The sequence below is a fragment of the Callithrix jacchus genome, chromosome 8 (assembly GCF_049354715.1).
Source record: "Callithrix jacchus isolate 240 chromosome 8, calJac240_pri, whole genome shotgun sequence".
NCBI lineage: Eukaryota > Metazoa > Chordata > Mammalia > Primates > Cebidae > Callithrix > Callithrix jacchus.
In genome coordinates this window covers 50,927,293-50,949,064 of record NC_133509.1, presented here as the reverse complement: position 1 = coordinate 50,949,064, position 21,772 = coordinate 50,927,293, and the positions used below count along the sequence as shown (strand labels likewise).

General features: G+C 38.8%; 1 long non-coding RNA gene across 4 annotated transcripts in view; it reads left to right on the top strand.

Annotated features, from left to right (window-relative positions):
* Positions 1–21,772, top strand: part of LOC103795651 (uncharacterized) — a 656,956-nt gene that overhangs the window by 292,342 nt on the left and 342,842 nt on the right. For 3 of the 4 annotated variants that reach the window (XR_623249.6, XR_013521686.1, XR_013521687.1), the window contains one exon: positions 9,443–9,548. The exons of the other annotated variant lie outside the window; for it this stretch is intronic. This is a non-coding gene — a long non-coding RNA (uncharacterized LOC103795651). The remainder of the gene's footprint in view (positions 1–9,442; positions 9,549–21,772) is intronic. 4 annotated transcript variants of the gene reach the window in all.

Below are 21,772 nucleotides of genomic sequence, written 5' to 3'. Positions count from 1 at the left end.
AATATGTTTGTTCGTTTCTCTGACCCACTTTCTTTGGTCAGCTTTATTTCTTCTTTTTCTCTTTGACTATGCACCAAAATAAAAAAATCAAAATTAATATTAAATCAGTGCTTAATCTATGCAAAACTCTGTGTTGAAAGGCATGTAAAATCTGAAGAAGTCCCTGCTCTGAAGGAGCTAACACCTCTGTTTACTTCCCAATGTCTATTTCTTCCTTCTAACCAGACGGAAATAGTCCATTTTGATGTTTATTTTTAAAGTACCCTACTTTTCTTGCTTTTATTTCATTTGGATCTTTTTACTTAGCCTTCTTTAGATGTATTTTATTATTATATCTGTATTCACTCTTGCCACAATATTTTGCTCCCAAATTTAGAAGGTATTTTTTAAAAAAAAACAATTTAAGTGCTTTAGCTTATTCTCTTTAATGAACTATTGAGCAACATAACCTTTGTGTCATATATAGAGTAGTTAAGTTATTTCTTATGTGGAATAGTGAAAGCTTACTTCAATACAAAAGCAAAGTAAACAAACACTAAATCTGTAATACATCCATGAGACACAATTCAAATTATTTATCCCTTGAGAAACACTGGTTATACAATATAGAGAAAAGTGCCTTTCAAGAGAATAACCTACCATAGGCATTTCTCCTTATCAATGGCAATATTAATCTTTGTTGAAGCCTGCATGGAGGGTAGTTCTCCTAGTAAATCTGATGACTAGGGTATTTTGTATATTCAATGACATGTACTAAAATAGCAAATCAACTTTTTAGGTTTAGAAGACTCTTGGGCTTTCTTTGTTTAATCAGACTATTGATTATCTTGCCCAATTGCTGCTACCACCAAACACAGTCATACAACTCTGGCATATATTATTTATTATCAAAACTAGCCACTAACATTGATGTTTCCCTTGTATACTCTGAAACACTCTGAGATCTATTTTGAGGTGCCAAGAGTGGTCATGGAGATCTTGCATTATCCTATATGATAAAAGCTATATTCATAAGCTAACATGACCATTCCTCTCTCTTCTTCATTGGTTTTACTTAGTTTCATAAATAATAATGCTTTACATTTAAGAGTCTTAAAAATAGATGGACAGAGTAAATAATTCAAGAAATATAAAATTGCATACTGTGTTGAGTTGTACATGAGATGACTCCTACCCTTAGTTCTTCTTCCCAAAGGCAACCACAACTGTTGTTCCTAGTTTCTTACATGTCCTTCTATATTCATAACACAGACTTTTATATATCTACACTTATATCTGTATCTATCTCTATCATTTTCTCAGAAATACATACAGTCACATATTTTATACATTACAGTATTATTACTAAATGAATTTTGTACACTAAAAAAAGTATTTGAAGAATTTCAACTAATTTATGTATATATTCCTTCCTTAAGAATGTAGAATGTAAACTCCCCACTCTAAGTGTGGGCTGCTCATAGGGGCTCTGTTCTAAAGAGTACAGTATGGAAAAGCATCTCACAACTGAATACAGTATGCATTTTTATGTTTCTTGAGTAAATATATTTACTCTGTCCATCTATTTTTTAAGTCTTTAAAATATAAAACATTATTACTTATGGGACTAGGGAAAAACTTAAAAAAGAAAGGAAGATTTATATTGGCATATGCATATTGTTTTTATGGTATAGGACAGTAACTATACAGCAGAGAAGACTGAGACATACTACCCTCAGTCAGGTGATCAACTGTGGTAAGTCATGTTGATAAGTCATCAGTGATCACATTCATAGCCTATGGCCTTGATATCAGGTGATGAAAATAGTGATTTACCTCTGTGCTCTTCCTCCCCAAATCTTCCCAAACCCTTGTCTAGCTGTGCGAAAAACATCAGACAAACCTAAATTAAGGGACATTGTACAGAATGTTTGACCTGCACCCCTCAAAATGCCAAGGTTATCAAAACACAAGAGAAGCTAGAGAAACTGTCACAATCTAGAGGAGCCTAAGAAGACTTTATAACTAAATGTCAGATGGCTCCTGGATGGGATTCTTAAGCCATAAAAGGACATTTGGAAAAAGCAAGGCTGTCTAAATGAAGAATAGAATTTAGTTATTAATAATGTATTACTATTCTTATTAGTTGTGACAAAGTTCTATAGTAATTTGGGTATTAAGTAACATGCTTGTTTTTTTCTGTAGTTCCAAAATTATCCTAAGAAAAAGTTTATTATATGTTTTTAAAAAGTATTCTTTGTGTGGGACATAATAATTTGACCTCAAATCAGCAATACAAAATAGCTTACAATAAGCTGCAAATGTGGGATGTGTAACTGTTGGACTAACATCACCTAACATGTCCCAGGTTAGGGAGAAGAGGTTTCTGAACAGAAGCGTAGAGGTTGTTTGTTTGTTTGTTTGTTTGTTTGTTTGTTTGTTTGAGACGGAGTTTCGGTCTTGTTACCCAGGCTGGAGTGCAATGGCGTGATCTCAGCTCACCGCAACCTCCGCCTCCTGGGTTCAGGCAATTCTCCCGCCTCAGCCTCCTGAGTAGCTGGGATTACAGGCACGCGCCACTGTGCCCAGCTAATTTTTTGTATTTTTAGTAGAGATGGGGTTTCACCATGTTGACCAGGATGGTCTCGATCTCTTGACCTTGTGATCCACCCGCCTCGGCCTCCCAAAGTGCTGGGATTACAGGTGTGAGCCACCGCGCCTGGCCAGAAGTGTAGAGTTTATCATGCTGATCAGACAGGGACAGAGGTGGCCCTAGAAACCAGACCTGCCCAAGAAACAGCTGCAGAAGTGGGAGGATGCATAGTGAGACAGATGTAAAATAGTATCCAGAGAAAGGAAAAGGATCAGAGTTGGTGAGGCTCAGCAAGACATAACTTAAAAGTTTTTTAAGTGAGTAGAAGAGAACATAGAAGCAATGGAAATGTCTGTGGACCACTTTCCAGCAGTACCTATTTTTATGTTTCTGTGCCCTTATAAATGCTGCTGCTTCTGCCTGGAACACCCTTCTTTTCCCTTTTCATGAACTCTCTTTCTTTCTTTACAGTTGAGTTATGATATTACCTCTTTGGGGAATGGTTTCTAAATCTCCCAGTTGAGCTAGGTGCCCCTCCAATGTCTTTCTATGATCTCTTGAACTTTCTATTAGAGCAACAGCTCTGTTGACCTGAACTATGTCTGTTTATCTGTGTGTCTTCTGTACTAATTAGTGAATTTCTTCTTGGCATGGACTCTGTCTTTTTTGTTTGAATCTCTGTATGCTCCATGTGTGGTGCAAAGTGCAGTTAAAGTAAATACACTCTGTGCTTGAAGAATAGAGAGACTGGAAAAATGACACAGGGCACCCATCTTGGAGCCATTCAAGTATTTGACAGGTTATCAACAGAGAAGGACCTAGACTGTTATATTTTGTGATTCAGTATAGACACCATGGGCCATGTGGCAATCCTCAATTAATACCTTGCATTATTCGGATCCTAACACTTGACCTACACATAATCTGCAAACACACAACCAAAAGTTGATCTTAGGGAATTGAAAGAAACTAGTGACACAAAAATGACAAATTGTAGGAAAATAAGACTTCAGGAAAACTGTATGGAAATTCCTCAATGAATTAAAAATAGAACTGCCATTCAGACCAGGAATTTAACTACTGGGTATCTATCTACCCAAAGGAAAATAAATTATTTTATCAAAAAGACACCTGCACTTATATACTCACATGTTTATCACAGCACTATTCACAGTAGCACAGTCATGGAATCTGCCTGGGTTCATCAACAGTGGGTTAGGTAAAGAGAATGTAATGTGTGTATATCTACTTACACCATGGAACTAAATGTCAATGAAAGGAATGAAATTATGTCATTAGCAGCTACATTGAGACAGCTGGAGGCCGTTATCCTAAGTGAAATAACTCAAACAGAAAATCAAATACTGCACATTCCTACTTATAAGTGGATGCCGAACACTGAATATACATGGACATAAAGATGGAGACAACAGACAGTGGGGTCTCCAAAAGCAGGGAGGGTAAGAGGGAGGGAAAATCCCTATTGAGTTCTATGTTGACTAAGTGGGTGTTGGGTTCTCTAGAAGCTCAAGCCCCAGCATTATGCATTATACTCATGTAACAAACCTACACATAGGCAACTTTCCTTGAATCTCTAATTTATAAAAGACTTCAGAAGAAATGATAAAGAAGTTAGTACTTTGTTTCTTTAGAGGTCTAGAGGAGAAGGCAATTTTATAAAAATCTAGGCTAGGCAAGGAATTTCCATTTGCTCCGGAAACAGAAGAGGCAATGAGCTCAAACTTGTCTACAAGGAAAAATTATCCATCAGTAACAACTGTTTATCTGTAAGATTCATTTAGGGAAGTGGTCATACAACTATATTCAGGATAGATTTTTATCTACTGGGGTTAGTTCCTGCTTAATCCTGTATGAAGTTAAGTCAGGGAGCTAAATGACTGCTGCAAACTGCTTTGTCCAGCCCTGAGATTCAATGATTCCATTGGTGAGAGTCCATTTCTACTTATAACATCCATCCTGGAGATGTGTGATTCTGAAAGTAAACTTTAAGATAAAGCATTACAGTTTGGATCTTCCGAAATGATCTCCTCTAAGTTGTTCTACACGCTTGAGCCTCTGATGGTCGTGAATCACTGCTAATCTCTTAGAAACATATTTCTCCAGATAACATCAGTTTCTCTCAGAATACGAAGAGGATTGCATTTCTTTTATGCTTCTGGTGAGAATAAATGTAGACATTTCCTTGAGACAGAAGAAGTTAAGATCACTTGGGGTTGATATCTGGCTCATAAACAGACAGTTCTTTGTGTATAAACCCAGCTGACCCAAAGCAGCATCTGGCTTGTTCCTTGCAGTAATTGTGTGTTAAGACAAAACTTCCCATATTTTCCTTTACTCACATATGCCAGTCGCCACTACACTGCACAGACTCTATCTCCTTTGACAGCCTGGTAACTTATTCGATTGTCTTTTATAGCAATCTCTGAAGATATGATGCTAATGCTAATACTATGAGAATATTTATCCTGGGTGTTATTTAACTAGTTATGAAAGCACTTGAAGTTTTACAACAGCCAAATAAATTCTGTTATTATGCCATTTCAAGGACTGTGAAGTCTGTTCTAAGTAACAGCAGAAGGGGTGCTCCCCTTCACTTTTCCTGTTTATTTCTGCATTTAGATCTCTGGAAGAAAAGGCAATTCAGACAACCTAAAAACAAAAGGCAAGATGAGCATATTCAAGTTTCCTTTTGACCTTGTAGCTCTGATATGCAAGTAGCAAATTGTCATTTGAAAAATAAACCCTCTCAACTACCACCCCAGCTCCTGCTTTTATAAGGAAAAAGAAGCCCGAGGCAAACATACTCAACTATTCTAGGAAAAATTTAAAATATGTATGCAGCCATGGGGAATTCCAGTATGTGAATGGAAATACACAGTTCCAAATGCAAGCTGCTGTTAGGGTTACTGTGCTCTGACCACTTAGGCCGAAAGTGAAAGAGGCATTAATTAAGTAATAACGATCAAGGTATGGAGCATTTCCTGGGGATTAATGACCAGCTGGGGGAGTTGATAGCCCACAGTGCAGCCAAGAGCCATTAACCCCAGCTGGTCATCAATTCCTGGCCCTGTGTTATAGTCATTATTGCTATCATAAGCCAAAAATGAAAAGCAAATGGGTCTATGGATTACTTTTATGGATGATGCTGTTTCAATTGGTATCTACAGGGCATTCCTGGAGAATGGATGCTCCCTCTCTGAGCCAATCAGGTGTTTTGACATTCCATTCTACTTAGGCTGCTGCCTGGGAGGAATGGAGGGTGAATGAGGTAGGCAGCCAACGGTTGAAAAGTTTCAGGTCTCTGTTGACACTTGAGAGCTATCGAAACCATAAAGATCACATGGAGGAAGATTTGGGAAAAGAAAAGGAAATGTGCTATATAGTTAGGTGGGTGTGTTTTCCTGCGGATGCCACAGTTTAGTGTCTTTTACTATGAAGTGGAGTAAAATCATTGGATGGTAATGAGCTTCGTAGAAGACAGAAAGTGCCAATTTACAGTAGGACAGAGGGAGATGAAAGGACAGTGTACTCTATTGGAAAAAAAAATCCCATACATTAAAATAAGGAATATGGAGGGACTGTCAGCCTACAGTGATCAGGTTGGACAGATAGAAATTAATTATATTTGGTTTAAGAAGCTGCTTCTGCAGCCTTGGTCAATTTTAAAAAGCACATTAGAAGATACCTCAAACTGACTTTCCAATTACCATGGATGACAGCAAAGTGCGTTGAAACAAAACTCATTTTAAATGGGTAAATGCATTCAATGCTGACTGACAATATTTTCAAAATTCATAAATTTCATCCCTGGTCAAGGTACTTTGAAGGAGATTCCAAGGAGAGTTGACTTCTGCTAAAGAAGAATAATAGTAATGGGAGCCCTCCCCCATCAAATTAATAATCTCAAATGCAGTGGGACCGTATATGTCTATGCACATGTCAGAGGATGCGGGGAGCAAATAAATATTAAATTGAAAAATGATTTTGTACCACAATTTTAATTGTAGAAAAAAATTACAAAGGGATGGAGAAAGATTTACCAACCAAATGGAGAGCAAAAATAAATGAATAAATAAAAAGCAGGAGTTGCAATTCTCATATCTGATAAAATAGATCTTAAAGCAACAAAGATATAGTGGTAAAAGGATCAATGCAACAAGAAGAGCTAATGATCCTAACACCCAGATACATAAGACCTATAAAGAGACTTAGACTCAACGAGACAGAAAATTAATAAGGATGTCAAGGACTCGAACTCAGATCCGGAACAAGTAAACTTAATAAATATTTATAGAGCTCTCCACTTTAAATATACAAAATATACATTCTTGTCAATACCACATCACACCTACTCATAGGTTTAAATGAAACATTGATTGGCCATTATTAATATCCATTTTTTTTAGAATAAAGCAACATTTCTCTTCTCTCTCCCTCTTTTTCTTCCTCTTTCTTCCTCTCCTTCACTCCTTTTTTTTCTTTCCTTCTCTCAGAAAAAGAAAAAAAAGAAATCAACTTGTAGACCTCTAGATCCAGGTCGGCAATGTCTCTCTCATTGCTCGATTTCCTTCCCTGCTCTCCCTCCCTCCCTCCCTTCCTCCCTTCCTTCCTTTCTCCCTTCCTGCTTTCCTCCGTTCCTGCCTTCCTCCCTTCCAAAAAAAAAAAAAGAAAAAGAAAAAAATTGATAGAAACCAATGTCCAAATCCAGCTTCTCCTAGTACTTCACAGTGACTTAGAGATGCATTTTCTAATTGAGAGTTGTAAGAAGTGAAGAAATTGAGCTTTAGGTAGTTATTTTCACTATAAACAAATTTTTGAAATAAGTTTTTTTTTTTTTTTTGGTGAAGAGGAATTGTTTGCAAAACAAAACAAAGTATACCATGTGTTTGTGTGTAAACACACTCCCACAAAAGTTAAAGCTGGGTTCAAGAGACACTAATAAAAGTCAATGGCAAAATAATAAATTGAACCTTAGTGTTTCTGTGGCTCAAGAGTAAATGTTAAAGCATAATTTGTTAAATACAAATAGCATCACTGGCATAAGTTTTTTTTTTTTCTGGTTGTGTTTTTATCGGCACCATTTTTAAAAAATCTGTAATGGTAAACCATTTAAGGGAAGGAAGGTGATTCATTTTGTTGATGGACATTGTGTTAGTTTATTGAGTGTTGTTGTAAAAGAATGCCTGAGGTTAGGTAATTTATAAAGAAAGAGATTTATTTGGCTCATAGTTTTGCAGACTGTCTAAGAAGCATGGCACTAGCATCTGTGTAAGTTGAGGGCTTCAGGCAGCTTCCACTCATGGTGGAAAGTGAAGTGGAGCACGCAACTGCACAGATCATATGGCAAGAGAAGAAGCAAGAGAGAGAGGGGAGGTGCCAGTGTCTTTTTAACAATCAGCTCTAGGACAAACTCTTGTGGAAACTAATAGAACTTACCAACCTCCCCTCCTCCAGAGAGGGCATTAATCTATTCTGAGAGATCTGCTCCCACGACCAAAACGCTTTCACCTCCAACACTGGGGATCCAGTTTCAACATGAGATTTGGAGGGTCAAACAAACCAAACTATAACAGACATCATTTTAAACTCAGAGCATACAGTATAATCTGGATTCAGTTATGTTTATTTGACTCCCCATTATGCATAGAAGAATTAGCCTATGGGTGATAATCCCTGAATGTTTCAAATTCTCCTCAATTCCTCTAGTATTATTCTTAAATATTTATTGATCATTAAGATAGATAAGAAAAATTTAAAAAGTAATATTTTTGCATTCTCTACCTACCATCCAGTAGTATGAAGGATGTAAGCAAAACAAATCATGTTGAGTTAATTATTTTTAACTTCATCTTTCATCACTTCCAAATCCTTGTCCGCTCTTAGGGTTTCAGACACACGTCCAAGTGGATGATTTCCAAATCTCCATTTTCAGTTCTGATCTCTCACCCAAACTTTCATCTGGAATTTACAGTAGGCTTTGAGACCTTTATAACTTATGGTCCTGCCAACTCCTGATATTCAATAGCCCCCAAGCTAGAATCAGTACATTTCCACTCATATCTTTCCTTTTTTAAAAAAATCACACTTCGTTTCTGGAACTATATTTTCTGCTTTGACTCAGGCTAAAGACCTTGAAATGATCCTTAATTCTGCCTTTACATCAATCTGCCTAACTAAATTGTCATTAGGTTCTAACACGCTTTCATGTGCAGAGCATGGCCCATTTTTCTTTAGGCTCCTTACTTCATCTTATCCTCTCCATTGTCACCAGATGAGTGGACTGATACAAACATGAGGGAGCTGGCTGAGTTGTCCTCTTCAACATTTCAATCAACAGCTTAGACAAAATGTACGTGTCACTATCAAATAGAAGTTAGATACAAGTCTGAACAGAATAATAAATAATTTGCTCGATAGAATTAGGAACTGCAAAACACAGACTTCCCATTTCCTTGCTTTGTAACGTCTCGATGGTTCTCCATTGCCTTCAGCCTGGAGTCTGTGTCTCTCAGTCTGGAGCAGCAGTCGCTGTTTCTTGTCATTGTGTTCCATGTGCTCTGTGCTGTCCAACAATTTTTTTTATGTGTCCTGCCTTTTCACAGCTTAAAACTTTCCTCAAGGGGCTCCATCATCTGGAAATAACCTCCTCCTCCATGTCTTCTTGATTCCAAAAAATTAGTACCCATCTTTCAAGGACTAGCTTGAATGACATATTCTCTCGGTAGTTTTCCTCAATGCCCTTGATCCTCTAACTAGTGTAAAAATGTGTCCTCCTCTTTGTTCCAAAGGTAATTTTTCATAAGCATTCCATGAGAGTGTTAATCCTTTTGTGGTTTCTTTCTTTCTCAGTGTCCTTGATGTTTGTGTGAGCCGTCCGATGGCAGGAAACTTTCTCTCTAAATTCTTAGCACCCAGAAGGAGGAGGTGCACCCAATGCGTGCATCTTAACTCAAAGGTTTGTTGCATTTTGTTAATTGGAGTAAGTGGCCAGCCCTAATTAGGTGAAATTGAACATAAAAAGTATCTTGTGTTCAATGATTCAAACATAGGGTGAGCTATGTGGCTTACTGGCCACATAAATAAAGGTGATCTGGAGGGTTTAGTTCAAAGTAACCACTTTGAAGTAATATAATTGTAAGTGGCACAAATAGGAGCAAATAAGGTATGTAGCACATGGGATGTGTTAATTCTGTGTTCTTCTGCACTAGTTTGGAAGTACATGTAATATTATATCCTATAATATGTTGAGGACCACATTTTAAAAGGAATCCACACAGAATGGAACATTACATTTTTTTCAAATCTGAACTACAAGCATGGCAAGAGAATCTTAAAAGAAAGCCCTATGAGGGCACTCAGAAGTAGACAAGAACACTGATTCTGATGATCTCCTTCTGAGTGTCCTCTTGAAATGTATTTTTTTTCTTTCTTTCTTTCTTTTATATTTTCCTCATCATCCTTGTATTGTGGTTCACCTTTGAAAACATGTTCCATTCCATCTGGTTTTATTTTAAAATGTGGTTCCCCACATTTTATAGGATACAATATTATAGGTATTTTCACACCAGTGCAGGAGAACATGGAACTATCCCCTCTTATTATACACACCTTATTTACTTTTATTGATGACACCTAAAGTTGGAATGCCTTGAAATTTCTAAAATCTCAGTGGATTTAGCTTAGTTCTGAATGGCCTCAAGAATGAAATTAGCAAGGACATGTGTGAGCTTTCAGGAAGCAGATTTGGCTTCCATAGAGAAGAGTTTCTGATCATCAGAGCAGTACCGAGGTGGTATGGCTTACCTCAAGAGGCAGTGACACTTGGGGTATTCAAGCATAGGTTGGATGTATACTTGTCAGGAATAGTTTAGATTGTATCAGTTAAATATTCTCAGAGTGATATTTTTTTAAATTTCATTGACCCATTGATTACCATCAAGAATTAAAGAAAAACCTTATCTACGTTTTGTTATTTTATTGTCATTTAATTACTTGCTGTACATCTTGGTGTTTTTACCTGCCTGGACTTTGAAGACCTTTGACTTGCAACTTCTGGTTTGAAACATCTAATTGCAAGGCTTAAGACTTCAGTTCCTCAAATTCTCCTATCTGCACAGTCCAGTGTCTTAAGATTTATTATAGTTTTCCAGATCTGTGACATCCTCTTCTTCTCCCCTTCTATGCTTTTAAAGCAATATCCTAAGGCCTACATTCTACAAGAACTCACCCTTATTTTGAGTCCCAAACCATTAGAGCTTATTGTCCAAGGGGGTTATCAATAAACAGCACTTTTCTCTCCTAGCATAGAACTAAAGAATTTGAGGAATAAGACAAAGAAGAAAGACTACATTCAAAGACCTGGCTTAGTATGAAAGTAAATTGTGCCTTGTAACTGATGCTCCAAATCAGACAGACTTATTTACTTTATCTTAAGCAGTAAGACATGGAGGTACAGAGGAGAACTTGAGCTCTTTTTAGTTATGAGTGCTCACAAGAACAGAACAGAACTACACATGCCCAGTAACTCTTTCCAAACTAAACTCTACCTCCCCAAGGACAGAGTAAAGACTTTTTTTTTAAATTTTTATCACAAAAAGGAAACATCAAGAATCGGACAAATATTTACCATTAATTATTTTTTCTTATTTTATGTATAGGCCTAATTTCTCCCTCCCAATAGAAAGATGTTTGAGAGCAAGCAATTACTCTATTTTTTTCTTTGCATAACCTAAATTACTCAGCACTGAGTATAATACTTAATAAGTACTAAATGCTATGAAACACTATAAAGAACTACAAATGAGAAATCTAGAAACTTGAGTTATAGTTGTGACTGTGTCATTGTGAAATCTTCATATCTTCAGACCTCAGTTTCTCATCTGTGTAATAGGGGAACTGGAAGAGGCTCCCAAGGGAGATTTGTAGGGCTGACCTATAAATATAGTTGAAATAGAATACATGAATAGATTATAGGAATCTATTCTGATGTTAAAGTGGAATGAAGTATAGTTTATCACTGATCTTGCAGAATTGATTGCCATAATTGCATTTAAGATAAGTGAAAGAGTTGGATTATCTACATAAGCATCTTATAATAACATAAATGTCTTTCCTACACACTTAGTTCCCATGCACAGGTACCCAGAGCTGCTTCCCAGGCTTCCTTTTCCTGATCGGGGTCCTATATTACATACTTATTTTTCTATATCCAATTTTATCTTTAACATATTAATATCCTGATCTTGGCAAATTATGCTAGTGAAAAAGGACCTGGTAACCTAATTCACACAAAGGTGAGAGGTTCATATTAATTTATTCATTTACAGCAGCATCTTAGGAAAGTGTTACACACTAGGTGGGGAGATATTTTTGGACATGGAGTCTTTTTTCCAGCATCTCTCATGCCATATTACATAGGCATCTGTTCAGTCTATGCACACCCATAAAGACGATTCAGCCTGTGTTTAAGAGGGATGATGATTGTGCATGTGCATGGGGTTGCAGTATGCACCATAAAGGCAGGCTGACAGGGAGGTCCACAGCTACTGCTCCACATGCAGCTGGATTATCCTGTGAAATATCTGGAAGTATATAAATCTGCTTGGATTCCCAAGAGGTGGACTAGATAACTTAGTAGGTATTTTTGTCTGTCTCTATTTCCTGAGATCTTTTCTACAAAAAACATTTTTGGGTCTCACATGTTGGAACAATTATCCAAGAATATTTCATCCCTGAGAAAAATATAACCCTTGAGTTCCTGCCAAAGTCAGTGAGATCTATGGCAGCTTGCCTTCTGCACACAGACCTTGTACATTAACACTTTAAGGACTCCAGCTGAGAGCACGTTTCACTGTCTCCTATAGCTCACTAGTGAATAAGGGAGCTTGACTAGGACCTCTGGGATGGTGACCTAGGACACCTGAGGAAATGTTTAACATAAAGTGTGTATTAAATGGGCCCTTCTATTTTTAGAGTTGCCATTCACATGCTGTAAACACTATTTCTTTTCACGAAACTGACAACTTGAGTAAAACAGTTGAAGGGCATTTTTCAAAGACAAGGAATATGGTAACACAGACTACCTGCTGATCACCTACCCATTTCCTCTACTTCCTGGACACAAAGCCAAACTTCATTTCCCAGCCTCCTTTGCAGCTAGATGAGGCTGTAAAACTGAGTTCAAGCCAATGGAATGTGATCAAAAATGACAAAGCCCACGTTTGGGCTTCATCTATAAAAGCTTCCCCACTTATTACCCTTCAGTTAGTTATTTTCCCCTTCCAGTTAGTTGGGAGGGAGTCAACTCTCAGAGAGACAGTGGGAATCACATGTTCAAGATAGTGGAGCGTCTGATTAATCTCTTCAAGGAGATCTATCCAACTTGAAACTCCCATATTAGACTGTTATGAGAACAAGAAAAAAGCTTTTGCAATGTTAAGCCACTAAAATAGGGAGGTTTAACTATTAAAATGGTTAGCATTGCCTTAACCAATTATAACTACAATAATTTTCTTGAAAGCTATTGTTTACATTGAATGCTTTTAAATTAGAACATGCTACTGTGGCATGTCAAAATTATGTCTGATGGGAAATTAAAGTTTTTGATTTGGGGGTTTTTCTTTCTTCTCAGACTGGGGGTTTTTCTTTCTTCTCCATCTGTTTCATAATATCCCAACATTTTATGATTCTGACTCACCTCATCTAAGTTACTACTGATTCCCATTTGCCTTCTCCTTTTAGTCTTTTTTCCTTTGTTTCTTCCTTTTAAAACACTTTCTGCTCCCTTTTAAAATTTGGCCCATTAACTCATATAAGTAATATTTGCTGTGTTCCCATTAGGTGTCAGACATTTGCTGGGTACTGAGTTGATAGTGGTAAATGAAACAGACTTGGCTCTGAGCTCCTCCAATGGAGATTTTGGTATGGTGTGCGAGTCCGATGATAAACAAGAAAAAAACTGATTTCTAGTAGATCATGATGAGCACTATGAATGAAATGAATAGGGTCCTGGAATGGACACTAATGACAGTGGGCTACAGAGAACCTTCTTAAAAATATCACAGCAGGTTATGAGGGAGTGCTGTTTCCACTGTAAACCAAGAAAAGAGGAAAATTGAACCATGGAAAGGATAGAGGAAGAGCATTCCAGCTTGTGCAATTGCACTGAGGCAGGAAACCATTTTTCAGGTTCAAAGAATTGGAAGGAGACTACTGTGACTGCAACTTTGTGGGTGATGAAGAGAACTGCACAGAAAATATGAAATTAGAGGATAGATGCAATTGTTCAGAGATTCCAATCTCATGGGAAGACGTTTCACTTTCAATGGAAGTGCAATGACAAGTCATTGTAACATTTTAAATAGGAAAGTAAAGTCATTCAATTAATATTTTAAAAATATTCTAGCTTTCGTCTGGAAAATAGATGGTAGAAGCCCAAGGTTGGAAGGATGATCAGGAAGGAGAGTTTCACATCTGTTTAGGTGCAACATGATGGCAGTTTGGACTGCCATCCAAACTGCAGTTTGGAACGGAGGGAGTGGGCAATTAGAAACATGAATGTATTTGTGGGATAATTTTAAATGCCTGTGTGACATCTTAGTTGAGATGTGGAACTGGCAGTTAAATAGATACATAAGTCTGAAGCTCAGAGGAGCAGTCTGTGCTTTAAATATATATTTGGAAGTTGTATCAGTGTATAGTATTTAAGCCATGTACCGCAGTAAAAGATCAAAGGCCTCTACTTAGGCTCACTGTGCCTTTTGAATTAAAAAGAAAAGAAAATCTGAAGGCAAGAAATTGGGAGCTAGAGTGCCAATCAAACATAGCTATAAAGTGAACAATTTACTAAGCAATCAATTAGTAATGTGAAATATATTTCAAGCTCAGAAAAGGAGATGGGCTCCATCAAGCCATTTTTTCTCCTTTCAATTGCCATTATAACTAAAAATGAAACACTTTAAAAAACAATAGTTGACCTTGAGGTTTAAACAATCATGCTAGTAGATTGCCTGGCTTTCTTTCCTATGCCCCAGGAACCTTAGTCTTTTAATCTCCAGATTACTTAAGTAATTCTGAGAGTTAAGTTTTTAAGACTCTAACTTTTGGACAAATCTATATGAACTAAGGATTGTTCTATGATAATCATTTTGGTTTATCTTTATATCTCAGCTTGTCAGTGACTGATTTTTTTGAGTTTATTTTTGTTTTTGAAGTCTTCATTGAAAGTACAAAAATCCACATAGAAAAGTACACAAATCCCAAGTATACAGCTCAAGGAACTTTCCCCAAATAAACACACTGAAGTAACCATTATTGCAGACCACATGACTGAATTTTACATTGCATCTATGTTCTCCCAGTTCTATATCTTAGTCTCGTGTTTTGTGTTTTTCCTTCTCTTTCTTTCAACAGACATTACAGAACTACTATTTGCCAGACCTTATTCTAAGCACTGGACTATATCAGTGTACAAGACTGAAAAAACTGCTACCCTTCTGGCACTCTCTACTTGTGATCAGATTCCTGAATTTTTATTCCTAGTTTTTCATAGGCTAGATTGCTCAAGGGACCTCCTAGGACCCCAGTAGCAGGATTTTCACCCTCCTAAAGCCTAGTCCGAATTAAGTGTTTAAAATCTACTTTCAGACCTCCTAGATCTTATCTGTACAGGTCTTGGCATATATCAGATCTTCCAGTGTCTGTAGAATGAATGAATATGGGATTCTTCATTCATTCTCTAGTACTCTAATCACCTCCTGTCCTACACTTATTGAAGAGACAGATTGAATCTTGGACTCCAGTCACCTTCTGGCAATGTGCTTGTGCTCCCCCACCCCCCGCCTTCTGTCCTTGTTGAACTAGTATGATTTTAGCACACTAGACTCATTTCCATGCCTTTTTGCTTTTGTGCAGCAACCTTTGTCCTTCACCTGGCAACTTGTACAGAACTTCTCCAGTCTGGTCCATCCTACCATATGATTTTGATGCTTGTAGAACTTCCCTCTGTGAGATGGTGTCAGACCCACTTCATCACTTAGCTTAATTAATCTTTAGCCATCTCAATGTCCTGCCTCTGCTGACTTCAGTAAGTCTGCTCAATATCCAATAACACTACTATCAAAAGCAATTTCAAATAATGTAAATGTAAAGGCACCTGTAGAGTGATTGGATCACACAATCTCATTTTTAACCTCCTCTCTGCTCTTTGATCTAAGGGCAGCCATAATGAGAAAGGAAATAGGAATGGATACTGAAGGAAAGAGGTAGGAATCAGGAAGCCACTTGGTGGGAAGCCTGAGCTGAACTTTGCAGGACTTGGTCTATACAGTGACTGAGTCAGCTCTACCTCCATACCAATCAAGAATGGTTCCTGAGTGAGACCTCTTCCCAGGTGATATTCTGCTCTACTCCAAAATCTTAGGTGTGTGGATCCTAAAGTCCAAGATGGTTGGACTCAGACTCACCTGAGACTCACCCTAGAAAGTGCTCTGAGATAAAGACACCCAGTGGAAGGAGTATGTTTGGCTAAAATGTAAACCAAGCCCTCTGCTTTCCCAGGCAATTAAAGAGCTTTGTTGCACTCTTGCAGACTGTTCACACAGGCGATTCTCCTGCTATTAGAGAAGCAGATTGACTCCATTTTGATCATCCTGCCCTCGTCTGCTTGGCAAGTGCAGTGTGATGTCCATATGCTCTATTGTTCCCGTCAGCAGGGCGCTAACGTTTCTTTTGCTGCTGCTCTCACTTCTGTGGGGGATGTTTTTTTAGCCCCCTTTTCAATGTTGCCAACACATACATATATATTTTTAAAACATAGCACTTATTCTGGAGCTGCAGAAGGTGTGAGAGCTGTGTCCCCTAGCCATGGGACTGCATTTTCATTCAAACTCTGTTTCCTGCCTTTAAATGCAGCACAGATTAGTTTTCCAAAGAGGTACAGATCACCAGTAAGTGGCAGTAGCCTGGCTTAAAGACAGGCTGCACTTACACTTCAGAGGCGACTGCCTGGAACTGGGAAAGGGTTGCAGCCAAACGGAATTTATTAGCGGGATCTATAGAATGTGTTTGAAGAGCTACAGTGGTGTGAGCCGGCAGGCACACAGGTTGGCCCACCATCACACAAAGTCAAACAGGCCAACTGCTCAGGGGATTCAGCCTGGCACGCCTTGTCAGCATTTCTTTATTTCTTCCTGCAGAGAAACACAAATGGAACAAATTTTCAGTCCCAGGGACTTAGGCTTCTTGTGCATTTTTCCCTTTTCCTTTAGAGCTTCCTTCCATGTTCTCAGCCTTCATCATTCTCTAATTTTTCTTCCCCAGATGGTGTGAAGGAAGCAATTGCTTCTTTAGTGGTTGCAGCTGATTCTCTCCCTGCCAGTACCTGAATTTCCCGTGGTGCTGGACTTTTAGCCGGGAATAATTTTCTCAGTTCTTCAAGTAAGAATTTTAAACTCCATATTCAATGAGAGGTCTGTGGAATTTGGCTTCTTTACAAGAACTAATCAGTGTAAAGTGTGGGCTATGCTGCACCTGATCCTGAGAAACCCCCACAGGAGGGAGAAAGATCATTTTCTTCTTGGGGGTAGGGAATGTTCAAAACCCATTTCAGAATGTTGATTTAGTTCTTCCAGATGATCTCTTTGTGGAATGCTTGGCCTGGTAGGGATTCCATAAACACCCTTGAAGACAGCACAATGCAGTGGGAAGGGGATGGCCTTTGCAGCCAGGCACGTGTGGACTCAAATGCCATCCCCATCCTTACTGTCTGCGTAAAGTTGGGAGAGCCTGCCTCAGTTCTTGTCCCAGCAGATGGGGATAAAGGCCCAGAGGGGTGGAAAAGGGGTGAGAGAACAATAGGACATTGTAGTGATGGGTCTTCGTATAGGAAGACATTTGTAGTTTTTCATACCTTTTAGTTTCTGTCACCAAGTCTCTTGATGTTGACAGCTGCAGAACAGACAGACTTATAATTTGTTTTCCCACAATAGCTAATTTCATGCTAACTCATTTCCTGATCTATCTCATTTTTGACAGAAGTCTAAATTCTCTATCCTAGGACCTTGGACTGAGCTGCTGGGTGGGGCATGTTCTAAACTTTGCATATAGTGGAGACTGGAGGATTTCTGCTTCAATTCTCACCTCCCCGCTCTCTAACCTCCCAGTCCTTTGAATTAGGATTAAATGAGATAATGTTTGTAACACACCTGGGAACCAACTGGAACGATTTAATGCTTAAGTGACAGAGCTGACTTATTATCTAATTTTCATCCACAATCTTATTTTTCAATACCAGACTCTCAAAATCACCCTAAACCTTCTCATTTCTACAACAGGGAGGCTGTAGTTATCTGTAGCTATTCTGAAACTGCTTCTGTTAGTATTGTTGACAGAACATCCACTTAATTATGATGAGATTTTTTTTCTTTCTCTCATCTTTCGTAATTTGGGTGAATTTTATCTGAGTGTGAAGAAGCTCAGGACAGTAGTTTAAAGACAAACCCAGTGATGTCTGGTTCATTCCTACCGGACTGATCTCTGCCACATGAATATTCAGGGGAGCCCAGAAGAGTCCATTAAAAACAAAGTTGAACTCTACCTGTTTATAGATTACTTCTCTGCGTAATTACACTATGTTTCAGCAACTAATGGGGATGAAACTTCTTAACAAAAACAACTGTCTTTCCATAACATGAATTAAAGGAGAGATTAAGGTCAATTCTGTTTCAAATAACTGTCTAAAAAGGAAAAAAATCTCTTCATTAATCAAAAGCATCCAGATCTACTTCACCCTATTAATCCAGGTATATAGAAGCTCCTAACACTTGTAACCAATCTCTGTCTGCTCTAATGGATATTTGGAACCTTTATTGATTTGGGTAAATTTGCTTCTTCTAAAGTCAATAATGATAAATGAGTCATGTTCTGCATGAAGTGACTTGGTACTTTGAATTAAATGATTGTAATTATCTGTAGTTATTCTGTAACTGCTACTGTTACTGCTGTTGACAGAACATCCATGTAATTGTGATGAGAATTTTTTTCTTTGCTCTTTAATAGTTTGGGTGAATTTTATCTGCATGTGAAAAGGCTAATGGTAGTGGCTTCAAAGGCAGACAGGGCAGTGTCAGACACCCTCCCTTATGCTTCTTTCGTCATGGGCCGCATTCCTACTGAGCTTGCTCTGGGTTGGTGTTGACAACAGCCCAACTTGATGGGCATTAGGAGGAAGGGGAAGCCACGTGCTGCCACTCAGTGTCTTTTTAGTGGAAGTAGCTCAGGCTCAGAATCCAGAGATGAAACGTTAATCACCCACTGTGTTTCCTAGGCTACCCTAATAGGATATCTGTTTGGAAGTCATCGTCAACCCTGTGGTGTTCTCATTGTCTCACTGGTGATGAGAAAATCCTGGCTGCCCACAAGCCCTTGCTGTGCTTCCATCTGCAGCTGCATTTTGAAGTCAGCCCTCCATGTACAAAGCTGTGTGTCCTGTCTCCATGATGCAGGGCTCCCAAAATCATGGTGGGGCAAATGAAATTGTACTTTCAGCTGGCCTCTGGCACAGGTGGATGTATTTGCCCATCAGAGCTTCAGCCTCCACGTGAGGACCGTCACGAGGTAATTCGGCATGGACTATAAAAGGAGGGAGCAGCTTCTTTATTTTCTCTGGCTACATGCTTTTCCTCGTAACTCCAGAGCCTGGGAATTTTCATTTTAAAACGAGTTTTATCTTTTTAAAAATGTTTTAAGAGAAATGCAGCAAGTTGGATAGAATGTATCTTTCTCTTATTCCAGAAAAATGAAGCTGAAAAAATTAAGACTTCAGGTTGCTCTAACGTAAGTGGGAGAATGGGACTTTTATAAAGAAGACGGAGACATTACCTTTGAATACCTATGTGTATTAGGAATGTTTTCATTACAGAACCTCCGCACCAGCATGCAGTAATTTTGTGAGAGTTGTTTTTGTGCTCCAAAACTAGAGAGAAGGAGATGGAGTCAAAGCTTGCTGGGATGGGGAAGCGGTTTTTTAGAAGTGAAAAAGGAGAGAGAAAAGCAAACTCTCTGGGCAGAGTCCCTCCCATACCACTGGACTTGGTACGAGAAATGACATTATAAACAGCAATTTAGGGCAGATTACTAAGTAGGAGAGCAGGACATGACCTGTGCTTCCAGAAAACAGAAGGGCCTAGAGGATAGCAGTTTTCTAACTGAGTGAAAGAGATGAAACAAAGGAGAAGCAGCTTAGAACCCAGAAAAGAGGCCATTTAATGTTTAGCGTCTTTGCAAGGAGGAATGCTTCGGAACCCGATTCCGGTTGTACCGCTAGTTGTGAGCAGAGCAGGAACTGGCTGCAGCCTTCCAATGAGGATACTCTCGCACTGCTGTAGTGACTGCTCGGGGGCTTGCCTCTGTTCTGGAGTAGCTGTAGGGGGAGGGTAAGATATCTTGGGCTGGGTACCTCACTTCCTCAATGACATTTCAATATGAAAAAGCAAACTGCAGTAACAGTCCGTTTGAGCCCAGAACCTCTCGTTCCTGCCACGTTTTCTCTCTCCTCTCACCTCTTCTAGCCTTTTAAGCATAGGGATTCCTAGCTGAAATCCATTCCCTTGCTTTTTTTCTGTCTGGGGAGTGATTCTTAAGCCACTTTTTATATGTTTCTCATTTTCTGCATCAGTCTAAACTTCAAATTGGGGATTTTTATCTCCATGACAGGATAGCAGGCCATCTCCCTCACCACCCCCAGCAAATGAAAAAACTGAAGTCACCCTCAAGTGCTTCTGGCTCCCTCAGATGAGTAAGGCATTTGTGGCCGCCTCCCTCAGTGTCACTCCTGCAGGTCATAAGGCAGAAGCTAAAGAGCAGCTGCACTAAGTCATAGTAGAGAAGCCGCAGTCTTGTAAAGCAGCAAATACGAGAAAAGCCACTGAGAAAAGGGATGGCACACCACGACAGGGCCATGGCGCCCTTCTCCTTTCACTGAGTAAACTGCTGAAATGCCAACACAGCTATAAAGCCAGCAAAAACAGATGAACTTGTAGCCATCTAATTTCAGCTTTAACTTCTCAGTCCCCAAAGAAGGTAGTTTCAGAGATGGGGGAAAGTGAGAGCATTCGTGTTTAAAGTCTGGAATTGGAGGTTTGGGCTAAAGGCCAAAACCTTTAGCTGTATTAACTCCTCTCTGAATCAAGACAACATCAAGAAGAGACAATCTCTAGTACATTTTACAGATAAAGTTGGAGGGTCTGGGTCAAATAGTGAACCTGTTTAAGATAGAGAATTCGCCCTAATGGACTGCTTTCTGCACATGAACTGTTAACCAGTCTTAATCCAACATCTAACATGTGTGCAGCTGCATGTGGGGCATTATGTCTAAGAGAATATCATAGTAGATGCTGAGCATTTCAAGTGAAAGGAAATCTGTCAGAAGGCAGCAAACGTAAACTTATGTTAAAGCTCAGGCTTATGAGTGCTATGCCTCACTGAAGAATACAAAGTTTACCGTAGAAAAACAAAACAGTGGGTTGGGTTTGAGGCAAGCCAGTTCACTTGCTTATTGGGGATTTTGTTCATCAGCTTTAATTGCAAAAAAGTAGTAAACCAAGGCATCATCTCTGTCCTGATGTCCTGCAGGGATTCCAGCTTGAGTGGAAAGGAACCAGGTTTGCCATGGGCTTGGTAGATACCGAGCTCAATGTCAATAAGGAGGTGATGTTGAACAAAAAATAGCAACTGTTCGTTATTGTCTCCCTGCTTTATTAGAGACACTTAGTAGACAATTTGGACTTGTTGGCTTCTTGGCTGTTTAAGTTTTCTTCCCAATAACTCAGGGGTCTCTTCTGCCTCGACCTTTTTTTTTTTTTTTTTTTTTTTGCCTCCCTCCCTGACCCAGTCCTCTAATCCTAACATAGAACATAATTATTACAGTTCTCATAAAGTGAAGGAACAGAACATATGAGATCAGATGTTCTCTGCAAATGTTAAGTGGAAAAATTACGTTTTGCTGAGTAGACCCACAGAAAACTGAAGCATGTTTTCTGTTGTAACACACAGAAGATAGCCACACATAACCCAAGAAGCGCTTGATTGAGTTTAGTTGGTCCTCTCTGCTTAGTAGCAGTTTTGCAGTAAAATGTAATAACATGACTTCCTTCTTGAGAGAAGTTATCTTCTCCCTCAGAT